Raw genomic sequence first — 26800 nt, 5'->3', positions numbered from 1 at the left:
TTTTCTTTTTTTTCTGTGCAGACCATTTTAAAAGTCTTTATTTGAATAAGAATTTGTTACAATATTGCTTCTGGTTTTTCTTTTTTTAATGTGTTTTTTTTTTTTTTTTTCGGCTGAGGGATCTTAGTTCCCCAAGCAGGGATTGAACCTGTACCCCCTGTCCTGGAAGGTGAAGTCTCAACCACTGAACCGCCAGGAAAGTCCCCCAGATGGACAGTTTTTCATGTCAGACCGCTGTCACCTTCCATGGCAGAGTACTTCCCAGCTCTCTCAGAGTCGCTTATGCCCCCAAAAGGAGCTTCTTGTCCCCGTCACTGCTCAAGGCTGGGAGATCCCCTGGCAGAGTCCCAAAGATCACTGTACTCACTTGTAGGAATTACCAGCTGCCTGTGACTGTGATGTTCCCATGTTTTCTGCAGTCCTCCGTGGACTTCCCGGGTTTTCAGAGGGTGTCCCCTCCATATCCGTGAGGGTATTGCTGCTCTGAGCAAGTCTCACGGTCTTTGAGACAGTGACACTGTGACCGGACTTGTGTCGGCTGGAACCTTGTGTCCCGCAGAGAAAGCTCTCGGGTCCCACAGACAGGGCCCGCGTCAGAAAGGAGTCTTCGGCCTACACTTTTAGTCACAGACCTCTTCCTCGCTGGCTTTGGTTCATTCTCCAGCCTCTCCTGTCAACACTCACATCACATCTCCTGGCAGGGTGGGCATCTCTTCCCCAAGGGGCTGCCCTTTGGATTTGAATCCCAAGTCTAACCTTGATTTACTTGTGATTTCAGGGTTGGCTGCTCAGTTGTGTCCGACTCTTTGTGAACCCACGGGTTGTAGCTCTCCAGATTCCTCTGTCCATGGGATTCTGCAGGCAGATATACTGGAATGGGCAGCCACTCCCTTCCCCAGGGGACCTTCCTGACCGAAGGATCAAACCTGGGTCTCTTGGAATGGCAGGCAGATTGTTTGTGACCTGAGCCAGGCAAGTGATACAACCTCATCATCGTCATCCACAGAACTGCTCTCATAATACCAACCATACAGCCTGGTGTTTGCTTTTTGTAAAAAAAAACAAGAAAAAACTCTTGCTTGTCACTGTTCTCCTTCCAAGGCTGGGAGCCATTGGCCAGTCCTGTTGGTTCTCGTTTCATTCACTTGAGATGCTGTGAGTGGGCAGGACCCCTTGGTGAGTTATCACTTCCCATTCCGGGTGGACCTGCACTCTGAGCACTTCTGAGAAGGCTGTCTTTGAGAAGCACTGCTTTTCTGATGGAAGAGAATGGGGCTCACGATTTCTCCTTCCCTAGTGGATCGCAACAGCTGTAAGATGGAGTGGTAGTCTGCACCAAAGATGCTAAGGGGGAGTTTAATACCGTAAGGGGTAGTGTATGTGGAAATGGTTTAATAAGTACATGCTGAGATGTTTTTCAGCCCGGAGTGGCCATTCTGGGCAGCAGGTTTTATATGAGAAGTCTTCAGGAGAAGATGAGGTGTGAACCCCCTTGTTCCCTTGTTAGAATTTCGTGTTTTCCTTTTTCATGCCTGCTTCCCACCCACGTGATATCCCACTTTTCATTAATTCTTATGGAAATTTGTCTGAACACTTCCAAATATCCAGATAAAATGTTCAAAGTAAAATCAAAGTAAAAAATAAATTCTGTGCAAGTGTGTGTCCACACACAGACACACTCATATAGAGTGTTACTGAGCTGTGCCTGCATTTCCTGTAAATGAGCAAACAAGACCCACCGTTAAGCCTTAGAGACGTTCCACTGCATCTTAGAAAATGCTGGTGTCACTTAAAATGTGCTGTTTACTCTTAGATTTTATTTTGTTTACCATCTTCCTGAGAAATGCTCCCTACAGCCAAAATGCCAACTCCTTATTTTAAATAGAATGTTGGTTTCTCCTAAGTTATAGAAAGAGAGGAAAAAAAAACAAAACACCACAGTCTTTCATTTGTTTCCTTCTTGAAAGCCAAGAAAAGCATGTCAAAGCCATTTCTGATCAGGATTAAATAATAGGATCTTTCATATCCCACAGGTTCTAAACCAACAGATTGAAGAAAGCAATCTTTTTGGAGTTTTTCTGTGTATGGGGCGAAATTTCTTCCTTCAGTTCCAATCACGTTAAAGAATACTGGCTACCTACTATTTGCTGGTATGTTATGGTCCCAAATAAAACACAGTCCCTGTCCCCTAGTGTTCTAGAATTTAATAAAGGTTAGCAAGATGAACTGACCTTATGGGACAAGTGGAATAGGACAAGTTTCATAAGATAAGAGCTGGCCTGGAAGGAGAGTATGCAGTTATCAGTGAGCAAAAGGTTGTTGACACAGCATTGTGCAAGAAACAGGCAGAATAAAATCAACATTGGGGGGAAAATTTGCTTAGGCCAAGAGTTTTTCCAGAGGGAGAGGAAAAGGAATTGGTCAGTAATAAAACTTGTTTAAACTAGAATATGTCATACAGAGTGAAATAAGTCAGAAGGAGAAAAATAAAGATTGTGTATTAATGCATATATGTGAAATCTAGAAAAATGGTATGAATGAATCCATTTGCAGGGCAGGAATAGAGATGCAGATGCTGAGAATGGACATATGGACATGGCAGGTGGAAGGAGGGAAATGAATTGGGAGATTGGGGCTGACATATATACCCTAACATGTGTAAAGCAGATAGCTAGTGGGAACCTGCTGAATAACACAGGAGACTCAGCTTGGTGCTCTGTGATGACCTAGAGGGGCAAGATGGGGAGTAGGTGGGAGAGAGCTTCAAGAGGGAGGGACGATGTGTGTGTGTGTGTGTGTGTGTGTGTGTATGGGCTTCCCAGGTGGCTCAGTGATAAAAATCCACCTGCCAATGCGGGAGATGAGAGTTCGATCCCTACGTTGGGAAGATCCTCTGGAGAAGGAAATGGCATCCTACTCCAGCATTCTTGCCGGGGAAATTCCATGGACAGAGGAGCCTGGTGGGCTACAGTCCATGGGGTGACAAAGAGTCGGACATGACTAAGTAACTATATATCTATATCTATGTCTGTCTATCTGTCTATCTACATATATGTATATACACATATAGCTGGTTCACTTCATTGTGCAGCAGAAACCAACACAGCGTTAGAAAGCAACTATACCCCAGTAAGAAAAAGTTGAGGAGTGAGAAGCTAAGGAAGTACCCACTTTGACCTTCGGGAATTTGCATCGTCTTTTCCAGAGAGGGCAGGGATGGAAATGAAGTTGGGAAAAGGGTCCCTTTCCTGGTCAGTGGTGAGATGTTCACTCCTGGCATCCCTTTCAGTCTTTCAACACACGCTGCTTGTGTTCAAGGGTCTACATTATCATTTGCTTTTAAAGATCATTAAGAGAATAGTGATTTCATTTTTAATTACCTCCCTGCTGAGTTTTCCTCCACTGGCATCTTTTGCTTTATGTTTGAGTTAACCTATTCTGGATCCAGCTGTCTTTGGGTTACTGGCGTAAAGTCGAAATGAGTGGCAGGTTGTTATAGCAACTGAATGCGCTCGCAGTTGGGGATACCTGTGGGGATTGCTCGTGAGCCTGAAGAGTCTGCAAGCTTTTCTTAGGAAATTTTGCAGTCGTTTAAAGATCTTTCTTGTGGTTTTTATTCTGATAGTGAACCTTTTCATGAATGTTCAGATTGTCTGAAGATGTTACAAAATTATAATGAGACAGTTTTAGGATGGTTACCAGAGAACTATCATGTTGAACCTGCTATTGAGGTTCTATTAAAGCTGAAAATAAGGAATATTTGGCAGAGGCCAGAGTGGTAATAGACTCTGATATAAGCGCTTTGGTGATGTGGCCTCTTTAGTTGGCCATTCGAGGCTTCCCGCTCCTGCCCTCAGTCAGCCAGCTTCGTGCTGTCTCTTTCCTTTGTATTCCTTCCATGTAAGCACAGTGGTGATTCTTGGTACCAGCACGAGACTGTCTCTCTCACTGTCACAGCTCTGGGCCTTTGCTATGCTGCACCCTCTTCCTAGCATGCTTTGAATCTAATTCTTCATCTGGTTAAATCCTTCTCGTACTGAGCTTAAGTGCCACCTCCTTGGTGAAGCTTTACCTGTACCCTCTTCTAGGCAAAATTCACTCCCTTTTCTGTACTCCTTGCAGACTGGCTATACCACTGAGATAATGAGTTGTGGGCTGTTTCTTCATTGTGTGATTGGTGTTCACGGCACACAGAGTATTTCTAAGTAACATGTTTTTCCTTGCTGCTTTTCGTATTTGCATATTCCTCCTTTTTTTTTTTCTGCACAAAAACAGGCCACTGTTGCAGGTGTCCACACTTGTTTGTTGTTGGGCCTATTATACTATAGACCTACCCTAGGTGAAGCTGGGGCTTTCATCATGACCTGCCTCTAGGGCATCATAGAATACCCAAGCGATGTTTTGGATGATGCTAAAAGGGGCATTGCTGCTACGCTTTGAGGGACTTTCAAAATGGGAAGAAAGAGGGCAGTGGGCCTGAGCACCTTCTGTCCTCCTCCACCATTAGGCTAATGTACTGTTTGGGCCTGAGTTTCTCAGCCTAGGTTTGTCAAGAGCTGTTTAATAATACAAATGCCTCAGCCTCCGAGCATCTAATTCGGTAAGTCTGCTCACTGACTCCTAATTAAGATAATGTTTCCAGAGCTTGGCCTGAGACTCTGTGCACAGCTAGACTGAGAGGCGGCTTTCATTCCTGGATGCACACTCAGTCCCCCAGGGAGGTTTTCCAAATATCAAGGCCCAGGTCCTAGCCACACCATTTGACACAGAATCTGTAACACCGACCACTGATCTAAGCTCTTGTGCTCCTGCCTTTCACCAGGAAGCAAGATGCGAAGGGGAGCAGGGCAGCATCAGCTGATTCTCCTCTGGGAAATTGCAGAGAAGGCTCGTATTTATTAGTTTTTATGGTGGCTATTTTTATTTGTGTTTTCTGATGAGGACGGAGGCATGAAGGAGGACAATGTAAACAGCCAGAAAGGAAGGGCAAGGCCATTTCAGGTGGAAGAATTCATATTTGTGAAGGCACGGGAATGAGCAATTTGCTTTAGCCGATGGAAAGACTGCCTGTGTGGATTAATGAGGTAGACTTGCGTGACTGGACACAAGGAAGGCGGGGTGTCTCAAGTTTAGTGGAGGAGGTGGGTTTAATGTTGAGGAGAATAAGGAGTTACTTCGTTTCTAAGTAGGAAAGTCTTTTATTTTGTTCTTTAAAAAAAAAAAGTTGAAGTATAATTGCTTTACAATGTCGGGTTGGTTTCTGCTGTACAGCGCGATCAGTCAGCTCTATGTATCCATGTCCTTCCCTTCCCTTTTGAGCCTCCCTCCCACCTCCCCCTGTTTCACCCCTCTGGGTCATCTCAGAGCTCCAAGCTGAACTTGGGTTACACAGCAGCTTCCTACTAGCCATCTGTTTTACACGTTGTTTATTCACTCCATCATGTCCAACTCTTTGGACTCCATAGCCTGCAGCACACCAGGCTTCCTTGTCCTTCACTGTCTCCCAGAGGTTGCTCAAACTCATGTCCATTGAGTCCATGATGCCATCCAACCATCTCATCCTCTGTTACCCCCTTCTCCTGCCCTCAATCTTTCCCAGCATCAGGGTCTTTTCTAGTGAGTCGGCACTTCACACCAGGTGGCCAAAGTATTGGAGCTTCAGCTTCAGCATCAGTCCTTCCAGTGAATATTCTGGGTTGAGTTCCTTTAGGATTGACTGGTTTGATCTCCTTGCAGTCAAAGGGACTCTCAAGAGTCTTCTCCAACACCACAGTTCAAAAGCATCAATTCTTTGGTGCTCAACCTTCTTTATGGTCCAACTCTCACTTCTGTACATGACTACTGGAAAAACCATAGCTTTGCTATACGGACCTTTCTGTTAGCAAAGTAAATGTCTCTGCTTTTTGATACACTGCTTAGGCTTGTCATAGCTTTTCTTCCAAGGAGCAAGTGTCTTTTAATTTCATGACTGCGGTCCCCATCTGCAGTGATTTTGGAGCCCAGGAAAGTAACGCACTGTAGTGTGTACACATGGTGGCGTATATATGTCAGTGCTACTCTCCCAGTTCATCCCACCCGCCCCTTCGCCCACATGTCCACGTCCATACTCTATCTGGGCATCTCTGTTCCTTCAGCAAGGGAGTGATTTTATAGTTAGCATTTAATTTCAGTAAGATGTCTTCTTACCATGCTAATGGTGTGTCTTAGCTTGGGATGCAGAAAGACAACAACAGCAACAAACAAACACAGACTGGGTGGCTTTTAAGCAACAGGAATGTATCTCTTACAACTCTGGAGGCTGGGAAGTCCAAGGCCATGGTGCTCATTGATTTGGTTCATAATAAAGGTCCTCCTTCTGTTCTGCTGACAACCTTTGCATTATGTCACTGTGTCCTCACAAAGTGTGTGTGTGTGTGTGTGTGGCGGGGGAACTCTGATCTCTTCCTTTTCTTAAATAAGGACACTGATCTCATCATGGGAGCCCCGCTGTCTTGACCTCATTTAAACCTCATTGTCTTCCTGAGGCCCTGCCTCCAAATACCATCACATTAGGAGTTCAAGCCTCAACACATGAATTTGGGTGGGAGAGACACAAACATTCAGTTTATAGCAGGGTGGATTGAAATAAGTAGTAATGTGGAAGGATTTTATTCAGGACCAATTTGTGTGATAGTTATGGTATACTGGCTACCTCTTATTTTACAGGTTCAATTTCATGCACCAAGGTCTCATGGGGAATTTGGGCAACTCATCCTGCTCCCCTCTGCCCCACCTCTGCTTCTCTTGTCCTTTCCACGTCTCCGTCTCCAGTTCTGTGCTGGATATATCATTGTCCTTTTTCTGGGGTAAATGTCTACATGTTGGTGCAACAGAATAGAAGAAAAATTTAAAAGTAACAATTACGGACATTCAGTCTTAAAGGTGAAAATTGCTTTAAAACACTCTGAATTGTTTAAAATATATACTTAAAAGCAAGTATGTGTTGGGTGTTTTTAACATTTTTGAATATCCTTCAAAGAATCTTTGAAGAAAATGATGTTAGAATTTTAGATCTGTGAAAATTTAAAATTGGATTTTTGTTGCTTCAGGTAATTCCATGAAGGAGAATTACCTTCAAATTGGAAGACATGAATAAATATTGATGATAGAAAAGAATATAAAATCAAAAAGAACAGATTTTAAAACAACCTAGTTTCTTTGAAGAGGAAAGATTTCCACATTCAACTAAATTGTATCACAGATAGTGAGAGGTCTTGCAAATTTGATCATAGAGACTTGGACCAATAATGTCTGAGAAATATTGCAAATGGTAGCGTTTCTGGAAGATTGGTGATAGTAAAAGATTCCATGGTTGAAATTGTGCAGGTGAAATTGTAGCTTAATAAGTTTAATGACAATCTCTATTAAATTCCCTGGAGTTCTTAAACACGTATTTTATGTAGACTTAAATAAAGAAATCACAATGAACTAGCATGAAATACAATGTATGTAAATGTATATTACATACATTGCATACATAAATATAAATAAGTAAGGTATATATTATGTACATATATATAAGTAAATACCTTTAATTAGCCTCATTTCATTTATTGGGTAGGATTATTACAGTAATAGATTTAGGAAATTCCATAGATAATTTGTGTCTAAATTTTAACAATGCATGTGATCCTTTTTCATGATTCCCCTATGGTCAAGATGGAAATCACTTCCACAAATATTGCTAATTACTTCCAAACTGAAGGCCAAGTCCTGTTTGAGCAGGATTTCTGCACTTGGCCATAATCTGGTTGCTACTTGTATCAGTGTCTTAGGTAAATCATAAATAATATTTACCACCTTACTCTCCTCTGGAAAAGAGCTGATGCATCTGATGATAAGACATCTATCAGTGGAAACAGTGGTCCAATATTGACCAGTAAGGCTATATGCTTAGGAAATGTAGCAATTAGATTAATGAGTAGATATCAGTGCTTATCACCACCCATCTTCCAGGGTGTTCTGTCTGACTTTGTGTTATTTGTAAATTCTGAGTCAAAGCTGTCTAGCCATTTGTCAGGGTCCTGGCAGATCTAGTTCCTTAGTTGTGAGGGAGTTTGGATTTGATTACTCTGCTGAGCCTGGAAGTCCATTATGTTTTGAAATTACTTTGAGAAACTGTTTTATGAAACACTGTTACCTCACTTATGTGTCAGAGAGCAAAATCATGCATCTCTATCAAAGTTGGTTTCAAATCACTTGCTGCTATTCGGAGAAAAATTAAATCTCCCCTCAAAGGATGAGAACTGTCAGCATTCAGAATGCTCAAAAGAAGGGCTGCAGGCTCTGGAGGCATTTCCAAAAAAGAAAAATCACTAATATTTTGAACAAGGTACTGGAATCTCAGGAAAATGCCATCTGTTACTGACAGATTTTTGTGTGTGTTTTCTAGGGTGGTGGCTTTGAATGGACAGCAGTAACTTGACTGTTTGAACTCCCCTACCCCTTTTATTTCTGATTTTACAGCATTTTAAACTATTTTTCAGTGGAAGGAGGAAACAGAATGCAACAAAACATTTATAAAATGTTTGTAAGTTATAAAGAATAATGACATAAAAAATACCTGAGAATTTGCTACCCATTTTAATAACAAAGAGCACTATCATAGCCTCTGATGTCCTTAATCCATCCTTCAACCTCCTTTAAGTGAACTAAATTTTTTACTTATCATTCCCTTGAGTTTCATTATTCTGTTAACCAAGTATTGATATCTTTAATTATGGCAGCATAAAACTTTATAGTGATTTCTATATGGCAAACATTTGAGGTGCCATGTATTCATTTAATCCTAAAACAATCCTCAGAGGTAGGTAGACCCATTGTACAGGTGAGGAAATGAAGTATGCGGAGGTTAAATAACTGCCTAATCATAGAGTTAGTATTACGTGTGGCGGCCTGTATTCCGACTCCAGTGGTCTGTTTTCCAAGTTGTGTGTTCTTACCCTCCACACCACACCACCTCTCAAGAATACATGGTGTAGTCCTATTTGTGTTTTTTTTTGGATGTCATATAAGTAGACACAACTGTACATCTAGGATTGGTGTTTTTCAATCACCACTTTTCCCAAGTCGCTTCTGTTTCATTGTGTGGAGCTGTAGCTCATCCATTTTCATTGCCGTGGAGTGTTATTTCTCATTATGAGTGTATTTATCCATTCTGCATTCATTGGACATTTGGGCAGCTTCTATTTTTTTATAATAAACAATGCTGATATAATATTTTTGATAGCATCTTGTGTGTATGTGCCAGAGATATCTAGGATCTGGACCTTGGTGTGTCATTGGTAAATATTGTGCTGTGTTTACCTTCGGGGGCTTGCCAGGTGGCTCTAGCAGTAAAGGACCCACTTGCCAATACAGGTTACTTAAGAGACTCGGGTTTGATCCCTGGGTCAGGAAGACCCCCTGGAGGAGGGCATGGCAACCCACTCCAGTATTCTTGCCTGGGGAATCCCCATGGATAGAGTAACCTGGTGGCTACAGTCCATAGGGTCTCAAAGAGTCAGACGCGACTGAAGCAACTTAGCGCACACACACACACACACACACACACACAGTGAAGCAACTTAGCGCGCATACACACACACACACACACACACACACACACACACACACACAGCCAGGTGTTTCTCAAAGTGATTGTGCCTTATTGTACACCTTTTAACAGTTTATAAGTTCTCTCTCTCTCCAATGGTTGATATTTCCAAGAGTTGATATTAGAAATAAACTTTAAAAATTTTGCCAATGTGGACAGAGTGGTTTGAAATGGTAGAGGAAAGAATGAATGGGGGAGAGGGGGAGGAGATGAATTTCCACTTCTTTTTCTTCTCTTTTCCCCCTTCCCTCCTTCCCTCTCTTCCTTCCTTCCATCATTCTCCACTTTTTTTCTATTTTATCGGTGGGGAGAGGGGTTCTTTGTGTTATGGATTTATACTAATGCTTTGTCAATTACATTTGTGGAAGACATCTTTTCTATTTTGTGGTTTGTTATTTCATTCTCTTCATAGTGTTTTTGATAAATGGAATGACTTAATTAAATTTGTAAAGCATTTTAGGATATCTGCATTTTTGTATATGTTTATTTAGTAAATGCTTCCCTCCACTTTGATACAAGGATGCTTTCCTGTATTATTTAATGAACGTTACCTAGTTTTGTGGTTTACTTTTCCATCTTTAATCTACTTGGGATCAATTTTTATGCATCCTTTGAGGTAGGGTCTCATTTTTTCTGTCTGGATAATAATTTTTGGGGGGATCATTTATTGAAAAATGTATCTTTTTCTCCCTTTTCTGCAGTGCCAGTTCTGTCATAAATCAAGTTCCCATATACTTTTTGCTTTGTTACTGAATCACATTTTTTGTTTCGTTGGTCAGCTTGTCTATTCTTGTGTCAAAACCACACTGTATTATTTGTCAACATGTTATAGCAAGTCTTGATATCTGTTAATGCTAACCCTACTTCCAGATTTTTTTTCTGGAATCTTGGCTACTCTTGTTCTTTGCTCTCCTATGTAAATTTTAGAATGGGTCTGTCAAGTTCACCCAAAAGCCTATGGGAATTTTGATTGGAATTTTATGAACCCTTAGATCATTCATGGAAGAACGGACGTCTTTAAAAAGTCTTCCACCACATGGACAAAGATCTTTTATTTGGGTGTTTTGATTACTTTCTAATATGTCTTTAAGTTTGCCTCTGGGCAGTTCTCTCTTTTCTCTTTCTGAAACTCTAATAGACATATGTTAGATCTACTTTCTCACTGATTTTTGCATCTAACTTTCTTTTCATTTCCAATTTTCTATCTCTACTATGCATTCTGGATAATTTCTTTAAATCTTCACTGTAGTTTGCTAACTTTTCTGTTGCTTGTATATAGTATGTGCTCATTTATTTGCTTTTAATTAGTTTTCCTTATTAAAAGTGATCTTTAGTCTTTTTAAAAATTAGTTCTTTATTTTAACTGTAATAGTCTCTTATCAATTTTAATTTTGCTCCCATTGTTTATTTCTTTAAGGACACCAAACATGGTTTTATATTCTAGTCATGATAATTTTAGTAGAGTCTCTTGTTTTTGCTGGCTTGTACTCGATTCTTCTGTGTTTGCGATTTTTGATAAGAGATTTCATGTGTTTTGGTACTTTCTTGAAATTCTTTGAGACCTAGGTTTAAAGAATTGGTTTTTCTAGGGAGGGCTTGTATTTACTCCTTAGATACTTAAGACAATTTTTTAACCCATAATTACTTTATTCTAAATATTTGGGTTGAATCTTTGGGACAACTCAGGGAGCAAACCTATGTAAGGGTTAGCTTACAGCCTAATATTCAAGGAAGAGTTTTTTTTCCTTCTATCATCGAGTACCAGTATCCAAGACAGACATTTTTTCTGTAGACCCGGAGTCTTTGATATGTAGCCCCTACTTTTCCTGTGTTCTCTTTAGACAACACACCAGGAATGTTTACATGTAAATCCTTCCTCTCTATATCGTGTCTCACACTCCCACATGCAAAGTTCTGTGTCTCCTGGTGCTCACAGTGGCCCATACAAGTGAGAGGCCCAAAAATTTAAGCTTCATTAGTTTCATGATAAGTCTACCCATGCTTAAGAGAGTATATTCATTACTTTATCGTATCAACTACATTGGAACTTTACAAAGAAATATTTTTATTTTTCAAGGTAGTTTATAGCCTCATACAGTCTGTAAGATATCACCTTCTCTCTTTTATAGTTGAGGAAAAGAAGGCTTGGAGCTTTTACATGGCTTGTCCAGAGTTACAAAGTTAATAAGTGTCTAATCTGTTTTTTGGTTTTTCACCTTAGATGCCTTTTTAAAAAACCTTTATTGTGTTCTAGGAAAGTAATAGGAAAAAGATGTGTTTTAATATTCTTAATTAAATTTTAACAACAACCCCAGTGTGGTGTAAATTACTCTTCCTGTTTTACAGATGAAGAAATTGAGTCTGAGACATTGAGTCATGGTAGATCATGTATTTGGCAAGTAGGAGAGCAGGACTTCTACTCCAGGTTACTTTAAATCCTGCTTCTGTCATCTCCTCCTGGTAGGATCCCTCATCACCATCATTCCCATTCTGCACCACTTGTTCCTATCATTCCCTTTATAACAGTTGTATCTCTCAGCAATAATTCATGTATTTATTATTTCTTACCTGTTTTCTGTCCCAGGGTCATAAGTTTAACAAGGGGAGGGCCCATAAGTGCTGTCCTTCTGTAGAGCCAGCAATTCATTGCACTGCTGTGTAGTACATACAGACATGTACTACTATGAATATAAGTATTGAGTGTCTAAAAGTCTGATTCTGAAGCTCATTTTGTTTTTCCTAAATATAAACTGCCTCCCCCTTTCTGAAAAACCCTTAGTGGGGGGTTTTTACTGTTACCTTGGACTTGTGGTCAAGTTTCAAAGCCGAAGAGCACAAACATACTAAGGAGCATACATTCTAAGGTTGCAGGGCTGCCAGAGCTGCCTACGGAGAGGGCTAGAAAATTGTTCCACCCAACCCTTCTTTCCATTCCTGTAAATCAGTAAAAACAGGATAGGCGAGAACATGTTGCTTTGTTCAGACTACCTTGTTAGTAAAGAAAGTTTCATGATTTCTTTCATTCTCTAGCTGCCACTAGGGGTTGAGGGAGAGGGCGCAGAGAGAATAGTCCTGCAAGTTAAGGGTATCTGCACAAAGGCCTGACAGACAGTGCCCATGGGACATTTGCTTAGTCCAGGGACTTGGCTGCTGGGGCATCCCAGTAGGAGAAACTAAATCATGAAGAGAGGACTTGGTGGGGATTGGCCAGGCAAAATGGAGCAAATGTTGGGGTCCTTTCAAGTTCTTGGTTCCCTGAAATTTCAGAAAATTGACCTCACTCAGGCTCTCAAGAACAGGTGGTTGAAATTTGGGGCTGGGGGTGAGACACAAGTGCGGTCTTACCAGTATCATCACAGTCCTGGGTGAGGTGGGGGCAAACAACATCAACTGCAAATCCTGGGCGTTAGAAGACTGCAGGCTGGTGCAATTTCCATCCTGCCATCAGGTGGACGAGAAGACGAAATCTTGGTTGGGATGGTCAGTGCTGACGGAGTGGGCTTTGACTCCTGAATGGGCAGCACGTCTGGTCAGTGGAGCAGATTGAAGCTGCCATTGGCCTAAGACGAGGGCCTCAGTCTGCCCTCGTAGCTAACCAAGGTCAGCGCTGCTGCCAGCCTCATCTGATCAGTTGGTCATTTCCAGAGTTCTGAAAAGTAATGATTTGGATAATTTTGCCAGTGTTCTCATTGCTATTTATGAAGGAGCAGTTTTTCAGAGGTTTTGATACAACCTTTTTTACTGTTGGCACAGGAATGGGGATAGCAGAGTAAGAAGTATCTTTTGATACATTTTTGGATAAGTAGGAGTTTTTAATTTTGATGATTTCCTATTTGTCAGTTTCTTCTTGTGTTGTTAGAACTTTTTGCATCCTATCTAAAAAAAAAAATCATTATCTACTCCAAGGTCATGTTTTCTTCTAGAAACTTAATAGTTTTACCATTTAGGTTTGTATCTGTGATTCCTCTTGAAGCATCGTTTGTATACAGTGTGTGATAAGGATCAAGGTTAAATTTTTTAACAGTATGAATAACCTTTTTTTTTTTCAAGATTATATGTTGAAAGGATATTCTTTCCCCCATTGATTTAAGTGCCTCTTTTGAAGTCATACATGTGTAAGTCTATTTTTGGAGTCTCTTATTCTTTTTTATTGACCTAATTATCAATTCTTCTTTGATATCACATGCTCTTGATTTGTCATTATAGTAAGTCTTAAACTGAGTACTGAAAGTCCTTCAACTTTTTATTGTTTTTCAAGGTTTTTTATTATTTTATATATTTTATATATATATATATATATATATATATACACACACACATATACATTTTAATATCAGTTGGGTTTCAATAGGGATTATGTTGAATCCATGTATCATTTTGGGAATATTTGACATCTTAACGGTATTGAGTCTTTCAATACACAAATATGATATCTTCATTCATAAACAGCTTCTTTAATTTCTCTCAGTAAAGTTTTGTAGTTTTCAGTATAGGTCATATACACATTTTCTTAGATATATACCTTAATAGTTCATTTTTTAATGTCATTTTTAATGGTATTTTAAGCTTTTTATTTTTCAATTTGTAGTTGTTTATATGTAGTAATACAGGAGATTTTTTTATATGGCTTCTGAACATTATGACTGCAAATTCACATATTAATTCTGGTAGATTTTTGTAGATTGCTAGGAATTTTACACAAGTCATCTGCAAATTAAAATTTTACCTTTTCCTCCCCAATTTTTTTTCTTTACTTATTTTTCTCTTTTACTCTACTGGCTAGGACTTCTAAAACAATGTTGAATAGAAGTGATGAAAGTAGACATACTTTGCTTCAATGTTAGGGAGAAAATCTCATGTATAATATTACTTGTAGATTTTTCAGACAAATCTTTTATCAGGTTGAAGACTTTTTTCCTCTTTCTAGCTTATTGAAAGTTTTAGTCTGACTTTTTTGTTGTTACTGGGGCTTCCCTGTGTAGCTGAGACAGTAAAGAATCTGCCTGCAATTTGGAAAACCCAGGTTCGATCCCCAGGTTGGGAAGATTTCCTGGAGAAGGAAATGGCTACCCAGTTCAGTATTCTTGCCTGGAGAATCCCATGGACAGAGAAGCCTAGTGGGCTATAGTCCATGGAGTCGCAAAGAGTCGGAAACAGACTGAGCAACTAATACTTTCACTTTTTTTCTTTTTTGTTAGTCCTGATGGATACATATGAAGCATGAAGATCTGGGTAGTGAAGAATTAGTTGCTGGGGGTGTCAGCAGGAAAAATGGAAAGAACATGTACACATCAAGCCAAACTGGGTGGGATGGACGATAGCCATACAGTGATAATGTAGATTGGCTGGGCTGAGGTGAAGCCTGATTTCTGTTCCTGGCGCCACCACTGACTAGCCATTTGCCCTCAAATGAGGTACTTTGCTCTCTACCTTGGACCCAGAGATGCAGTGAAGAGCCAAGTTGATTTCAGACCAAGTCTGGTTGCGTTGCAGATGTGACTAAAAGATTTTACAAGTAAGAAATGTGAGAAGAGACTGATGATCCTGGACTTCCTCTGTCTGCTAAAGAGGAGGCTGAGATGTACACTGATTTGTTACTGATTGTGGTTTACTGCACCATTCAAACATTCACCTGCTGTCTAGTCTCTGGTTACCTTACATCTCTTTTCTTCAATGCCACTTGCTCTGGGTTCTTGAGCTTTATTATAAGTCTTGAGTTTAGGGACTGGTATATTCCCTAACCTTCCTTTTTAAATATTTATTTATTTGGCTGCATTGGGTCGTAGTTGCAGCACTTGGGATCTTTCGTTCTGGCACACGAGCGCTCTAGTTGTGTTGCGTGGGCTACAGAGTGCACAGGCTTTAGTAGTTGTGGCACATGGGCTTAGTTGCTTTACAGCATGTGGGGTCTTAATTCTCTGACCAAGGATTGAACTCGAGTTCTCTGCATTAGAAGGCAGATTCTTAACCATGGATCATGAGAGAAGTGGCCCTAATCTTACTTTAAAATAATTCCTTTATGAAAGTCTTTTTGTCTGAATTATCTGAGGTGAGCTCTCTTTATTACCAGGAACCTTCTCTCCCTGATACCAGTTGAGAAGACATATCTACGTTCTTAAGCCTCTCTGTAAACCTAGCATCATCCTACGACTGGTCTCAAAGTAGGCAGTAGGTCGCTGCGTCCAACCCCACCCTCCACCTGTCTATTTTGCAGTATTTTGGGTTGTAGCTTAGGGAAATTATTTTGACCACTTTGAATATCATTTGACTCTATTCCTTTGGATCATGAAGGTTTTTGCATTTTCATGAGTCTCTTCAGTTCAGTTCAGTTGCTCAGTCATGTCCAACTCTTTGCCATGGACTTCAGCATACCAGGCTTCCCTGTCCTTCACTATCTCCCAGAGTTTGCTCAAACTCATGTCCATTGAGTCCATGATGCCATCCAACTGTCTCATCCTCTATCACTCCCTTCTCCTGCCCTCAATCTTTCCCAGCATCAGGGTCTTTTCAAATGAGTTGGCTCTTCACATCAGATGGCCAAAGTATTGGAGCTTCAGCTTTAGCATCAGTCCTTCCAATGAATATTCGGGACTGATTTCCTTTAGGATGGACTGGTTGGATCTCCTTGCAGTCCAAGGGACTCTCACGAGTCTTCTCCAGCACCACAGTTCAAAAGCATCAATTCTTTAGAGCTCAGTTTTCTTAATGGTCCAACTGACGCATCCGTACATGAGTACTGGAAAAACCATAGCTTAGACAAGACGGGTCTCTTGCTGACCTCCTTCTTAGGGACATATCCTAAACTGTTTTCAGTTAACGAAGCTGTGTTGTGTTATTTTCTCAGTGACATCACCAGCTGAACAAGATTGTGGTGGAAGCAGCAAAGGTGCCGGGAGTGACGAGGAACTGAAGGCAGTCGGAAAGTGTCCTAGCCTGGAAACAGGGAGGGGGAGGCTCTAAAGATAAACAATTCCTGTTGCTAGTTTTACTGGGAAGAACCCTATGGAAATCTAAATTCTTTCCCCTAAATTCTGTGGTTTCCCAAAGGGCTTACATTCGTAAGGTTATTTCTGTTCCCAGGCTCATGCTTTTTCTAAATTTGTTCAATTTCGGATTAGCTTTCTATCCCAGTAGGCAGTCTATTCTGTATTCATTGACCTAGATGTAAAATTCAGCCTCTTATTCAGTTTTCACATTCATAAAACCCAACTGCCTTTAAGCCAGGAGTAGAGTTTCCCTTTCCTGAAGATATAAGAGCAGGTGGGAAATACATAGGAGGGGGCATTTCCATGACAGCAGTTCAACTTCCGTTTGGACATCAGACTGTGTCCTTAAAATGCCCTTCTGCCCTCCACACACCAGAGCATCTCATGGGTCGCTTCATGCCACTGCCTGCCCAACCCCTGTACCATCCTGTCCATCCCTCTCTCTCCTGCTATGCCTTTCCTTCTCTTCCCTCCTCCCTTTCAGAGGGAATACAGATGGGTGGAGCTGTTGGAGCCAGACATCTGGGCTTTTGTCTTGGCCTCATTACTTCTGAGCTGGATGGCTTTTATAATTTCCTTAAACTTTCTCATGTTAGTTGTTCCATCAGTAAAATAGGGATAATAAAATGATCCATTTCCTAGTTTGTCTTGAGTATTAGAGAGGTGTGTGGTGGACGTTGTGGGTTGCTGCCCACACGCCTTCTTAGGACGAAGGTGCTTAGTTTTCCAGCTTCCAGAAGCACTGGCTGCTGAGAGTCTCCAGCTGAGCCCCTCCCCAGGCATTGCCCCAACGTAAGAGAGTCTCTGGACCGTGTTATGCTTGGCCAGGGGCCTGCCTGTACCCAAAGACTGATTGATGTGGAGGTTCAAAGTCATGTCCCTGCCTGAAATTGGGACAGCTCTGAAGGGCATCCCAGCTCCATATTGGTATGTGAGATCATTGAAGTTTCTGTCATAATTGCATCACAGTTCAGCTTCTTACTTTGCCAGTCCTGCTGCTCTCATTCCCCAGCAGCCTCTCTAGTAAACTTGCAAACATCTGTTTCCAGCCTCAGAGAAAATGGTTAAAATAATGTCCAAGGCATACTGGGTATCTAGCAGATTGCTATTATTGTTGTTGTTTGGAGAATAAGATCATGTATCTTATGAGATTTTTTCAAATTATTCCAGACATATATAAAGCTACAAAACAAATTCTAATTAATACTTTAAACCATGAGTAGCCTGCCGGGCTCCTCTCTCCATGGGATTTCCTAGGCAAGAATATTGAAGCCGGCTGTTGTTTCCTTCTCCAGGGGATCTTCCTGATCCAGGGATTGAACCCATGTCTCCTGCTCTGCAGCCAGATTCTTTACCACTGAGCCATCAGGGGAGTACCAACAACACAACAAATTCTAATTTGTAGTTTGAATCATGAGTAGGGAAAATAAAATTATCCTAAATTCTGACAATGGAAAAGGTTATTGTTTGATTTTTTAAAATGTTATTTTACTAGAGCATATTCTAACTGGCCTGCTCCAAAAGAAGTAAACCTTGTTTCTTAGTAACTGACTCTTACCTGGTATTCTTGGATATTATATTTTTGTTGTCTCTGTATATTTGATTAATTATCCACAAATGATAGAGGTGCTGGCAGTTGATATTCCCATAAAAAGTTAGAGGTTGACCTGTGAAAAGCTGATGTGTCATGATTTTATAGACCAAAGAGGGGTTAATGTCACAGGGGCTAAGGTCTTATTAACCTGTAGAAAGTTATCTACTGTTATAGCAGATTTAGACGTCTTTATAGGCACTTCCTTCCTGATTATTATAAATAGTTTGTCATACCCAGTTTCTTATACAGACTTGGTTTTTGCATTTGTCTCCTCCATTCTTCATTATTGAATCAAATAGAACTTTATTAGATGCTCACTATTTGTGTGAGACTGTTGTTCTTAACACTGATTTTTCATAGGAGTATGTTTCTGAAGTGTTATTAGTTTCTGAAGGGTAGAATTATGAATAAAAGGTACTCAACATTTCATGGGGACAGAAGTCAACATTTTGGAGTTGACTTCTCCAAAGCCTTTGACTGTGTGGATCACAATAAACAGTGGAAAATTCTGAAAGAGATGGGAATACCAGACCACCTGACCTGCCGCCTGAGAAATCTGTATGCAGATCAGGAAGCAAGAACTGGACATGGAATAACAGACTGGTTCCAAATCCAGAAAGGAGTATGTCAAGGCTGTATATTGTCACCCTGCTTATTTAACTTATATGCAGAGTACATCATGAGAAATGCTAGACTGGATGAAGAACAAGCTGGAATCAAGATTGCTGGGAGAAATATCAATAACCTCAGATATGCAGATGACACCACCCTTATGGCAGAAAGTGAAGAGGAACTAAAAAGCCTCTTGATGAAAGTGAAAAAGGAGAGTGAAAAAGTTGGCTTAAAGCTCAACATTCAGAAAACTAAGATCATGGCATCCGGTCCCATCACTTCATGGCAAATAGATGATGGAGAAACAGTGGAAACAGTGGCAGATTTTATTTTATTGGGCTCCAAAATCACTGCAGATGGTAACTGCAGCCATGAAATAAAAAGATGCTTCCTCCTTGGAAGAAAAGTTATGACCAACCTAGACAACATATTAAAAAGCAGAGACATTACTTTGCCAACAAAGGTCTGTCTAGTCAAGGCTATGGTTTTTCCAGTAGTCATGTATGGATGTGAGAGTTGGACTATAAAGAAAGCTGAGTGCCGAAGAATTGATGCTTTTGAACTGTGGTGTTGGAGAAGACTCTTGAGAGTCCCTTGGACTGAAAGGAGATCCAACCAGTCCATCCTAAAGGAAATCAGTCCTGAATGTTCATTGGAAGAACTGATGCTGAAGCTGAAACTCTAATACTTTGGCCACCTGATGTGAAGAGCTGACTCATTTGAAAAGACCCTGATGCTAGGAAAGATTGAAGGTGGGAGGAGAAAGGAACGAGAGGATGAGATGGTTGGATGGCATCACCGACTCAATAGACATGAGTTTGAGTAAACTCCAGGAGCTGGCGATGGACAGGGAGGCCTGGCGTGCTGCAGTCCATGGGGTCGCAAAGAGTCGGACACGACTGAGCGACTGAACTGAACTGAAAAACCCTGTCATGCTAAATCAGGATTGTGGCTCTAGCTTTGAAGTGCATTTGCTATTGAAGCATGTATATTTGCTAGAGCTGTCATTAACAAAGTACCAAACACTGTTTTAAACAATAGGAGTTTATTGTTTCACAGTTCTGGAGGCTGAAAGTTTAAGATCAGCTGGTTGATTCCTTCTGAGGCTGTGAGGGAGAATGTGGTCCAGGCCTTGCTCCTCTAGGTGCTGTGGTTTTCTGGCAATTCTTGGCCTTCTTTGGCTCATACACACATCCCTGGATCTCTGCCTTTATTTTCACATGGTGTTCTCCTTATGTGTGTATTTATCCAAATCGTCTCTTCCATAAGGACCCCAGTCGTATTGGATTAGGGCCCACTCTAATTCCCTCCTTTAACTCGATTATCGCTGTAACAACCTTCTCTCCAATTAAAGTCCCATTCTGGTGTGTCCTGGGGATTAGGCCTTCATCAGTTGAATTTGATGCGGGAACACAATTCAACCCCAAATAGTATGATTACTTTTTATCCATCCCAGGGATAATCTCAACTGATATTTTAAGGAGAAGAATGTCATTAACTCCTGAGAGAATCCAAGTTAAGAAATGTTGCCTCATGTCCACATCATTGCCGCATTGCACACCAACCCCATGCCAGCATGCTTTAGAAATGTGCTGGTGATAAACTAGGCTGGGGAAGTAGATCCTAACAGTGGGTTCCCAAGTTCCCAGGGGCATTTAGCAGCCAGTCTGCTTTACAGATTAAACAAACAAACAGTTGCCTTTTTGGTATTGCAATCATTTACATGAATATCGTTAAATACTTCCCATGCATTTGGATTGCATTTTTTTAATATGTTGGTAAATTTGTCTGAGGGGAGTGTGTGGTGCTTCTTAATTTTGCTCTAGGCAGTTAGGCAAGTCAGGGGAGAAAAGTGATTCATTCCTTTGGCAACTGTGGAATTATTTACGATGACTGGAAGAAGAATCTGTTTGAATAACCCCTTTGAACTACCTGACACATAATGGAAGCTTGTTAAATGTTTATCGAAGGAACAGCAGTGTCCAGGGAACTTGGAATATTTGAGAGCAATCGAATAAAAAGCACATATTTATTCAGAGATTTACCATATACCTTGTCTTGGCTGGATGCTTGTGAGGGTGGCTGATATGTACGCGAGCCCGGTAATAGCCGTGACTATTTATTGTGCTTGTCATGTGCCAGGCATCCCGCACATTTCAGAAAATGGCCAGAGCTACTCTCTGAGTTGGATAACATTGTTCTGATTTGAAATATAAGGAAAGGCTAAGAGAGGTCACACACCTTGGTGACGGGTGAGGTAGGGTGTGTTCTCAACCCGTGTGATCGAATGCCTCTCTAATCGGCCTCTTTCTGAAAGCTTGCATTCTTGTTGTGGAGATCAGACACTTTTAATTGCAGCAATTACAGAAGTAGCGTGGCAAGAGGCTGATTGTATCATACGTCTCCTTTGCTGTGTAAGTGTGTGCCGTCACCGTTTCACAAAAGTGTGGGTTTGGGTAATGGTTAAGTATGTTCATGGTTAAGTAAGATGCCTGGATTCAAATCTCACTTGAACCTCTTCCCATTTGTGTGATCTTGGGCACATAGCTCAACCATTCTGTGCTATAATTTTTTTTAATTGTAAATTAGGGGATAATAAAAGTACCTGCCTCATGAGGGATATATAAGGAATGTAAAATGAAGCAGTGCATGGCAAAAATACATTTCCTGCTAGAAGCTTCACAAAGGCAACGGTTTATGTGTGCTTATTTCATTCATGTATCTTAAACATCTAGAACAGTGGTTGGTATGAAGTAGACATTCAATAGTAAATACACTGGTGAATGAATAAATGTTTTTCAGTATATAAATGCTAGGGCTTAGTCACATTAGCAGACATAATGAAGTGGTCAGATGCATGCATATTTATATAGAACAGTAGTTCTCAACTCACAGTTCATGTTAGGAATACCTGGAAGGCCTTTAAATAGGCTGGTTCTCCAAGTCCCACTGTAGGCAAAGGTTGAGAATCACTGTGAAAGTAACAGGTACCAGTGTAGAGTCATCCATGTATAACATGTTGAAGATTCAACACCAGTGGTGATTTCCTGAAGGCCTTTCAACCCTTAGGTACCTAAACCCAACCTTTGTTTCAGTAATAATTATATTCCTGAAAATGTTAATAGATGTTAAGATGGTCAAAAAATACTCTTTTCATATTAAAATGAATTAAGGTTTAGGCTCAAATAATTACACAGTTTTTTCCTCTACATAAATCTCTGGTAAGGTATTTGGAATTTGTGTGGGTTTGAGACAATTTTTTTTGTTGAGTAGATTCCCCTTAACATGACAGGCAGTTTGTCTGGATCAACCAAGAAGCACTGTGGGCTGCTGTGAACACAGGCAAAGTTAGTGCAATTAATGGAGGGAAAAGAACCAACAGGTACCATAATTAAGATTTTGCTTGAGGTACTTGGGGAATTAAACCAAGGTACAGAATAACTTGTGAGGCAGCTGTTTCCTTTTCTAGAACAAGGACATGAGTCCACCAATCTCTAGTGTGAAAGTTGCCTGTCTTAAGAGACTTCCTGGCTAAGGAGACCTCCTAACTCTTTGGCACTTCTCCTCCCAGCAGTTGGGCTCCTCGTTCTGTCCCCACAGGTAGCATCACTTGGACAGGGAGTTCGCAAGAGGGGGATGGATCGATTCTGGGAGCCACATCAACCTGGAGAAACAGGAGAACCAACCTGAACTGAGAGAAATTTGCAGAATGGATAATTAGAAAGGATTCTGGCCCAGTAACCACTTATATGTTTCCCATAAATTAAAAAAAAGATCCTTTCTCTTTATGAAGAGTACACGCTGCATGTTTATTTCGATAATTTGCATTAAAAAATACTGACTATCATATGCCCTTTACAAATGCTGTAGCCAAAGATTCCATTTTAATGTTGATCCCAAAGCCATTTTGAGGACTCTTAGGCTTCTTAACACTGGATTCTCCCTCTTGTTGCCTTTATCTTTAAAGAGCTTCTTTGAGGGATTTTTGGCTCTCTCAGGAAAGAATATCACTGAAATGGAAGGCCTGGGATATAATTCAAATCATTCTAATCAGATTTCTCATTGCTTGATCTAATCAGCAAGCTGTTTGGCTTAGCTTCTTGGTCAAGTTCATTCATTAACTCAGAAAGCATTTATTGAATATATGCTGTGTCTACCCCAGGCTAGAATATAATAAGATTAGTAGATGAATTGAGCCCTGTCCTTTAGGAGTTTATAGTCTTATTGAATGAAGTGAAGGAAATAATAGAATGCTATTTAAAATGTATGATGATTTTTGTACTTTAAATATGTTCACGGTCTTTCATGGCAGGTAACTGACCTCAACTGTGTCTTTGTGTGCCTGAAACTGCATTTTAGAACATTTTGGTTTTGTATCTGTATTACCATTAATATCACACTCCTCCTTTTCAAAGACTCTTTTGCCATTATAGTCATCGCCTGACAAAGTATTGTTGTAAAATTAATAGAAAGAATCATTGGCATTTCATGGTTTTACTTACTGTGGGTTTGGAAGGATTCTGAGCAGGAGGAAAGAATGAAAGTTGAAACTCCATTGAGTTTTTGTTTTTTTTTTAATTGTAGTAAACTGCAACATAAACCCCCTCAACACATATCAGATTCTTAAATGTCATCTTTTGCAACCAAGATGAATCCAAATAGAAAAATAACTTATACTAATGTTATTTGAGGTCTGAGAAATAATGAAATTGCTTTCTTATTTTGGAACAAAGTGTGTATACATGTATGAAGTATTGGAAAAGAAGACTTTGTCCCATGGTTATTTAGAAGAATGGGAAGCTATAATCAGAAGTTACCTCCTACCCCCTTTATTACCTCTCTATATTTTTCCTGTTCTCTCTCTTATGTAATATCCTTTTGTGAGGCCCATTTACAGTTACAAACTGGCAGCCACTTTGAAGTTTCTTATTTATTTCCCCCCTAATTAATGTTTATATGTGTGGTAGATATACAATTTTCTTCTATTAATGTTACAAAAAAGCCAACCTTAAATTTGCATCCACAATGGGGAATAATCAACAAAAGGCCTTAATCATTTGTATTCACAGGCTGGGTGAGAGTGTGATTTGACTGAGATTTCATTGCTGGGCTTATCTGGGATTAGGGCTTCCCAGGTGGCACGGTAGTAAAGAATCTGCCTGCCAGTGCAGGAGACATGGGTTCGATCCCTGGGTCCAGAAAGCCCCCTGGAGAAGGAAATGCCAACCCATGCCAGTATTCTTGCCTGGGAAATCCCGTGGATAGAGGAGCCTGGTGGTCTGCAGTCCATGGGGTTGCAAAGAGTCAGATGATTGAGCAGACATGCATCCACGCGTCCAGGGTTAAATGTTAGTATGTCTCTTACCTTATAACCACATTGCTCTTCTAGAGACATATGTATTCCTTGCATCCTAATTTCACTGTCTGAGCAATTTGATGGCAGTCCTCATTAGCAAGTATAGTCAGGTTTTGGGGGTCAGTCTCCAGCTTCTGATGAGTTAAGCTCATTTGTCCTGTGGTTTCCTCTGTGATAATAAAATTTTGTTTCCTCTCTTCTTTCTATTTTCTGATCACAACTCTCTGTGGCTATTCATGAAAAAATGAAGGATCTGTGTTTTTCTCATTCACCTGAAATTTAGGAATTCTTCAGCTGTCCTAGGACTTTGTGTTTAGGCACCATTTTTTTTTTTTTTTGCTAGAACATTTAAATTTAGATTGTGATAACTGTTAGGGAATCAAAAGTGGAACCTGTAGATGTTGACTCCACAGAGATCAGACTTTCTTGTGATAAAAACTGTGATTCAGAATCACTATACAGGGTAAATCAGAGAGAAGTCCTAATGAAAAATGCTAAAGAAGTTCTTTGAACTCAGCTGGAGGAAAAAATGCCTGGGGGAGGAAGTAAAGGCTCACCATATAATAGTCTTCTAATATTCTTTTCTTCTGGCTCAAGAAAATGGAATATACTTTGGAGTCAGGGCCCAAAATTGATGTTATTCCTTATTTGCTTTGATGAAAGTGAGGGAAAAAATATTGTGTCATCTGACTGTCTTCGTTAAAGGCCTACATACGTGTGATGACTGGTTTGGGGGCTTAGGTAAAGCAAGTACATTCCTTGCTGCCCAGTGGGAGCTTCTGAATGCAGGCAGGCTGCTGGCAAGCTTGATATGATCACCTTCAACTACTGAAGACCTGTCCAGTGCTTCTGGGACTTCCTGTGTAGGAATATAAGAGAAAAAGAGGAAAAGGAAGGAGAAGAACGAGGGGTAAGGGGAAGGAGAAGAAGAAGAGTCTTGCAGTGTTCTTTCCTTATGGCTCAACAAAATGAAGTGCATAATGGAGTGAGGGGAAGAAGGAGATGAAGAAGGATGGGTGAAGAAGGCTGGTCACTGGCTGAACTCTCAGACATACTGGATCGTTGATGACTGACTGGCTTTTCTGGATTCTACTCAGCCTTTCCTTGGGTTTGGGGGCTGCTGTTCATCTTGCTCACCTTTACAAATGACGTGACTGGGTGGAGCTTGCAGAGGTCAGTGAACAGTCCAGGGAGACCATCTGTCATCCAGAGTCCAGCAAGATTCTGCTGGGCTGTGATGGGATCCCATCTTGCTGTCGGTGTGTTGCCTTGCTCCTCTGGATGAGGATCTGGGCCTCCCTGGGGACTTGGTGCATCTGCAGGTCCAGTGTCAGAGATGGCAGGTTCCTCCTGTCTTGTTCACGTCTCATGAGACAGGCTGCAGGGAGCTATGGGGGGTCAAGTGGGCAATTAAGTGGTTGCTGATTTCCTCCTCCTGGACAGGCATGGGGTATTTAGTGCCCCTCACCTGCCCAAAGTTACTTGTTCTGTCCACCTAAATAAAGAAGTGAACTGAAACAAGCTTGAATGACCAGATATTGAGTTTATGTAGCAATAGCAGGGGAAGTGGGGCTTCCCTGGGTGGCTCATTGGTAAAGAATCTGCCTGCGATACACCAGGAGATGCAGGAGGCACGGGTTCCATCCTCAGGTCAGAAGATCCCCTGAAGGGGGTGCACAGCAGCCCGCTCCAGTATTCATGCCTGGAGAATCCCATGGACAGAGGAGCCTGGGTGGGCTACAGTCCATGGGGTCGCAAAGAGTCAGACACAACTGAAGCAGTTGAGCACACACACGCTCAGCAGAGGACGTGCAGTGTGGGACACGCAAACTGTAGCAAGCTGGGCAAGTCTCCTGATAGTCTGCGATGCACTGTCCTTATGGTCAAAGAGAGCAGAGAGGTGAGAGTCCAGACAGACTCTAAGCGGCAGGTTCATTGGCTTGAGGGTGGGGAGAGATTCTTGGCAGATGATCTGTGTTGGAGGGGTAAGCTTCTGTCTCCTGGAAATCAGGCATTTACTGGAAATCAGTCTCTTAGCGCTTCTGTTTTGTTTGCCTGAGGGCACATGTGGGAGATTCTCCATTTCATAGCGTCTAGTTCCATTTTAGATGAAAATCCTTCCACACTCCCGTAGAGCAGTGTGAAGCCTTTAGAGACAGAAAGAAGCACCTGGGAAGCATGTGGAAGCTCGGGTTCCTGCCCTCCTCACCCCTGCCCCGAGCCCACCCCAGACTCAGGACTCAGAGCTGCAGCATCACAAGGCACCCCTTATTCTAATTCAGGTTGTTCTCAGAGCACGCATGGACACTCCCAGGGAGGACTGCTCCTCTCCCTTCCAGGGAGTCACTTAGTTAAGCCACAGATCAGTACTCCTGTTTAAGCTCGAGACCATTGTCTGACATTTCTGATGGAGCTGTTCAGAAATTGGCCTTCTATTATTCATAATGGAACCACAAGCTCTCCATGGGTGATCCCTGCTTTCTTCCTTTATCTTGCTGTCCTCATTCTCTCCACTCTGCCCTTATCTCCTCCCTCCCCTTTGCTCAGCAACAGGCACGTTTGCTTGCTTAAGCAACTCCTCTTACATCTTATCTTTGTCTAGGTCAGTCTTGACTTTC

At 41.2% G+C, this 26800-nt stretch overlaps 1 protein-coding gene across 12 annotated transcripts in view; it reads left to right on the top strand.

The window, feature by feature from the left end:
- Positions 1 to 26800, top strand: part of DGKI (diacylglycerol kinase iota) — a 479729-nt gene that overhangs the window by 144835 nt on the left and 308094 nt on the right. The window lies entirely within an intron of this gene.

Source organism: Cervus canadensis, chromosome 3 (genome assembly GCF_019320065.1).
Source record: "Cervus canadensis isolate Bull #8, Minnesota chromosome 3, ASM1932006v1, whole genome shotgun sequence".
NCBI lineage: Eukaryota > Metazoa > Chordata > Mammalia > Artiodactyla > Cervidae > Cervus > Cervus canadensis.
This window is presented reverse-complemented; position numbering and strand designations above follow the sequence as displayed.